Source organism: Grammomys surdaster, unplaced genomic scaffold, assembly GCF_004785775.1.
Source record: "Grammomys surdaster isolate TR1022 unplaced genomic scaffold, NIH_TR_1.0 1166, whole genome shotgun sequence".
NCBI lineage: Eukaryota > Metazoa > Chordata > Mammalia > Rodentia > Muridae > Grammomys > Grammomys surdaster.
Window position 1 is genome coordinate 2,192,471 of NW_021605585.1, and position 5,891 is coordinate 2,198,361.

The 5,891-nt window shown below is 42.1% G+C and overlaps 1 pseudogene; it reads left to right on the plus strand.

The window, feature by feature from the left end:
• Positions 1-750: 750 nt before the first annotated feature.
• On the plus strand, positions 751-1,239 carry LOC114635179 (annotated as a pseudogene).
• Positions 1,240-5,891: the final 4,652 nt, after the last annotated feature.

Genomic DNA, 5,891 nt, shown 5'->3' on the forward strand with positions numbered 1-5,891 from the left:
TTTAAAATCTGGACTGGCCTTGTGTTGATCAATAGAGGAAGACAGCAGAAGTAACATGACCCACTTCTAATTAGATAATAAGGAGTGTGTGGCCTCTCCTCTGAGTCTGAACTAGGAGGAGACTAGTTGAGATATATAACACACACACACACACACACACACACACACAAAATTCAATCATCATGTGAAAAAACCTGAACCTGCTTGCTAGGTGCCAGAGACATATTGTATAGATGGCAGAATCAGTCAGTCAAAAACTGACCTACTGACTGCAGCTCTCGGAACACACCAAGACAAGTTCACCAGAAGAGCTATGTAGCTTATCTCAGCTCAAATCAGCAACCAAGAAATAGTGGGGTGATAATTACTTTATGCCACTCAGCTTCACATCAGTTGCTACATACAAAATGCTAACCCATATACGTGCATATATAGTGCATGTCATTGAAGGCCCTTTAGTTGGTGAAACTATCTGGGGTATTAACAAGCTTCCTGTATTTTTAAAAAAGAGTCTGGAACGAAAAGGATTATTGCAAACTCACCACAGAAAAGCATAGAAGGCCAGTGCTTTCATGGAAGTTATTTTGGCTTTTGGCAGGGATGTTACAACTCTATGCTTTGAATGTGCTCTTCAATGTACTTCCTAATAACCTCTACATTTAGAGATCATTTTTATATTTTACCAACTACTTTCAAACACAAAGCCACTTATGGTTTGAAAGTAAAAATTATCAGAGCTGGTCGTTACTGATGGAAAAGGTCCCACAGAGCCGAGTGGCCAAGACGTGTGACTTCCCCGCGGACCAAACCACAGAATTAAAGGAGGCCTGCCAGCTCTTTGACAGAACCAAGATGGCGTAAACCTGTGGAGCCAATTTGAGGACACGGTGAAGGCTCTGGAGCAGAACCCTCCCAATGCCGAGGTACTCAAGGTTTTGGGGAACCCTAAGAGTGATGAAACTAATGTCAAGTGATAGACTTTGGGCACTTTCTATCCATGCTGCAGACTGTGGCAAAGAACAAGGACCAAGTAACCTACGAGGATTATGTTGGAGGCCTTCATGAATTTGCAAAGGAAGGGAATAGTGCCTGTCATGGGTGCTGAAATCTAACACATCCTTGTCACGTTGGGTGAGAAGATGACACAAGAAGAAGTAGAGACGCTGGTGGCAGAGCATGAGGATAGCAGTGGTGGTATAAACTATGAAGAACTTTGTCCAGATGGTGCTGAATGGTTGAGTTCATTTCTATATCCCAAGTTTGTGCCTTGCTCAGTGTGAGATTTCTGTGGTCCCAGAGACTGCCTAAGCTCCTTTATCTCAGCACCTTGCCTATCAAGCCTCTTTTCGATGAGGTTTGTCTTCACCAAATAAATTTGCTTTCTTTGTGCAGAGAGAGAGAAGGGGTGGTGGTTGGGGGGGGGGGGAGAAAGAACAAGGCCCTAAGATCATATGTTTACCAAGTTGTTATCACAGAATTAAAAATTACCTTAGGGTCATTACCATAACCTTCTGTGCTACCTGTTTTTAAACTGAGATTTCATTTTAAAGGATGTGTACAATTATGGCAACTCAAACTATTCATTCACAGAAACCATAGTACTGAAACTAATGCAACCGCCTGCCTTCCGCACACAAATAAAAGCAGGTTTTGTCCCTCACTGCTGGCTCTAACACTCTAACACACAGCCTCTATTTCCTACAGGTAGTGAACCTGGGCCTGGGGTGAGCCACTCTGCCAATATCCTAACACAGGCCTATGAGATCTAATCACCATCTTCAACCTTGGTGTGTGTGAACCGAAAGCTCTGTTACAGCTTAAGCCACAGGTAGATTATACACCATATATACACCATATATATACATATTATACACATATACACCATATATATACATATACATATATATATATATATATATATATATATATGTATGTATATATATATATCCCTACTTGTTGCCATGGTCACCATAAACAGATTCATGGCTAATTTTAGAGACTGAAATGGTCTATGTTTTGATATTCTTATATAAATCGTTGTGCTCTAGTATTAAAAAAGCATTGGCTTCCTTCCATCAGTAACTCACAGAAGAGAGAGACAAGTTTGTCCTTGTAACTCTGGAGGGGATAGAAATAAATTCAAAAGCTAGAGTTATCTGAACACAGATTATAGCTTAAGTAACATAATAATGCCAATAGTCCAATCATTCTACAACTGGTAGCTCCATGTACGGTTGAGAGCACTTGATGCTCTTGCAGAGGATCTGGGTTTTCTGCCATGTATCTGCACTGGGTGCCTCACAGCTGCCTATGATCCCAGCTCCAGGAGGTCTAACCTCCACTTCTAGACTCTGAAAGGATGCACGTGTCTACGTACTCACAGGGACACACCTATGTAATAATTAAATAACAGAAATAAATCCTTTAAAAATGGGACAGACTGGATTCCTGACTAATTTGTTCCTTAGATAACCTAACACCTGAGCTTCAGGTAAGGACGTTTTCAAAAGTTTATGTTTAAACTCAGATATCACTTTTACTGACTCAAAGCAAAATAGGAGGTCTCTTACAATGGCAGCACTCCAAACTCCTCATTCAGGGTGTCTAGAAAGCAAAGCAATTTGCGCAATTAACTCAGCACCCGTGATTTCTTGATCTTTCATCACTGCAACTATCTTACTAGAAATAAGTATTGTCCAGTCTGCAAGAGTCTTGACTGTTTTTGTCAGAATGTCCTCCATACTGAGGGAACAAACTCTAATCCAAGAAATAAACAAACCCCACTGGGCTTTGTCAGATTGAGGCAGCAAGATGTGATGGTTGAGGCAGAAAATGGCAACCTGAGTGATTCATCCTTAAGTTTGGGTCAGGCAAAGGGCTCAGAGTTTTAAAAAAAATATTTCTTTCATCCTCTAGACCACTAGGTAAACAACAGGATTCACTCGCCTTATCTTACTCGCCTTATTAAACGGGTGACCTGGCTCACAGTGCACCCTTGCACACTAGCTCCCACGGAGGAAGCCTTAAGAAGCAGGAAATATTTCTTTCCTGAAGTTTAAAAGAATGCTGATTTAGTGTTCTCTTTCTACTTAATTTGTATCATCTGGGCAACACCTCCCATCCACCTCCCCCTCAGGGAGTCCCTGAGGGAAAGAGAGCTATTCTGATTTCCAAAGCTCGGTTGCCTGGCCAGATGCACGCCTCTGCTGTGCACCAAGCTCACTCATGACCCAGGAATTTAGATTAGATTACCTACTTACTATCTCCTCCCAAATCCGACCCCCCTTCCCCACTTCTAGCTCGAAACATTTGCATGAGATCCATCAAAGGAAGTACTTATTACCTGGGTGATGCATGTTAAGGGGTTTCTTTTAGTAGCAGAGAATCCCTATCTCCTTGAGTTTTATTTTTAAGCTTTTTCTGTTCACATGAATTTTTGGTATGATTAGAAGGTGTTAGAATGGGGGGGGCTTTATTTATTCCCAGGGTGTTTTTGGCATAAGCAAGAACCGCCGTGAGAGCTTCCCCCACACAGGAGCGTCACAGACACCTCTCGGATGGTGTGAGCAGAGCCCTCCTCAGGCTTTGCTGAGAAGATAGCAGCCTGCCACGTGGGGCTGGAGGTGATAGGGAAGGTGATGGGAGCCAGCTGGAAAGAGCATAGTGTTAGGCATCATGAGATCGCCTTCCAGAGCAGCCCCTAAGTCACAGTGTGGGGTGTGGTCCTGTCGTCCTGCTCTTCAACAGGCAGCTTGCTGAACGCAGATGGCTAGGGACCATGTAACATCACTCACTCACTGGTTTCGAGTTGTCAGTCCTTTGGAGCTAGATGTGAAGCAATCTGTCTTTTATTTTCTTTGCTCCTCATCCGTCCTCTTGAACTCTATCTATGAATTAGCTTCCTGGTAGACGATCTGACTCGAGACTTGAACCCTGGGACAGAATTAATTTTTCTGCTTATATAAAAGCACATTTCTTGAGAATGTGCAGAGTCATGTGGAGGACACTCAGGATTCATACAAAGTGACTGTCGGGAGTCTTGAGCACATGGCTCCTTGTCTCTCACAAACAAACCAACAATTGATTTAAGACTTCAGAACTCAGCCTCAAGGAGATCAGGGACCAGTGTTAAATTCAGTCTTTCTTATTGGTTTCAATCCAAGACTTCATTTACCTCCGAGCCTTTGATGAAGTATAGCCAGAGGAATAGAGAGTACTGGTCTGTAGTACTTGACTATTTAATTAATGCTTGATGTTTGATTTCTGGTCCTTTCTTTGGCCAGGCACAGAAATCACCCCCAGAGTGTCTCTGACAAATGATCACTTCCAGTTTGTTCCACATTTGCTGATGAGCAGAAGCTTGTAGCATTTGTGTAGCTAACTGTCCCATTCTTGAACAATATGTAATTGGAACATTACACTATAAACACCATCTTTCTATAATGCAGTAGAAAATGTTTACAGGTTGGGTAGGAGACTAGGGATTTAATTCAGTTGTTAGAGTGCTTGTCTAGCATGCATGAAGCCCAGGACTCAACCTCTACCATCCTCAAAAACTGAGCATGGTAGCCCACACCTCTAATCCCAATAATCAGGAGCTAGAGGCAGATGAATGAGAGATTTACGGCTATCTTAATCTGCTTGGCTATACAGGGAGTTCGAGGCCAGCCTGTACTAGTGACTCTGCCTCAAAAAAAAAAAAAGTGGGGGCACCGACAAACAATAAAACCATCTATCTTTTTGACACTCAAATAAAGCCCATTTGTCCTGCACATTCTACAGGATAAACCACCTCCTTTCAGCGTCATTGGATGCAAGCACCAAAAAGGACTCTGGGTTTTCATTCAAAGGGGGACAGTAGAGACCACTTATAAGACCAAGAGAATGGACTTAGACAGGAGACAGAGATCTGCAGTCAAGGTCATATGTCAGGAGCAATCTGGTCCATTGCTGTTGCTTTGAACTTGTCTTACCATTTGGCCCTTTATCCTCATTGAAGAGTCGAAGTCCTGGAGTAAGATTCGTCAAGGCCAATTTGTGTGGTTCAAGCTCAGCTTTCTTCTAAAGAGATAGTCATAAACCTTTGTCAGTGAACATCTAGTACTGTTCTAAGTGTTAATATGGTCCCTTCTAACAACCCACTCCTGTCCTCTAGAGAACACAATTATCCTCTAAAAGATGAGCTTGGTAACAGTGAATAAATTCTACCATCAAATCCAGTTGCAGCCTCCAGCTTGTTAATTTTGTGTATAGCTGTATACTTCCAAAATCTTCACTAAAGCCCTCCAGTATCGCTTAATGAACTTTTTAATTGGCTCTTTAAAATAGTAGCGCAATCAGCCTTCTCATTTGATTCATGAACAAAACTCTCCAGAAAGGCTGAAAGGGAAAGTATGAATCATAGTTTAAAAAGATGCTTTTTAACTGTGCCATAAGACAAACAGGCACATTAATCAGTGTGTACTCCAGGGCATGCTACATACCTACATGATGGAAAGTGAGCAGAATCCCATCTCACCAGAGACATAAAAGTTTTGAGCCTCAGATGCAAGATGACATTTTGTTTTCAGAAATGCCTGCTTTTGAGAACAATGAGTCTGAGGCTCATCACAGGGCTAACTAATGTTTTTATGTGAAAGATGCATGTGTTTCTTCAAAATGTAAAGACTAAATGACTCATTGTTGGTCCTTTTCTCTTCATCTCCACCTACCTAGGGTGGTTATTTGCACACAGGTATAGGTCTTATCTTACTGGGCCTCAGGCAAGAGACAAAGGATTATGTCTCATCTTCCTCCAATAATATTGGCCCAACACATAGGCTATTCGCAATATGTATTTACTAAATGAATGAGTCACGAGACAGGACAAGGAGACACAGGGTTCCTTCTGG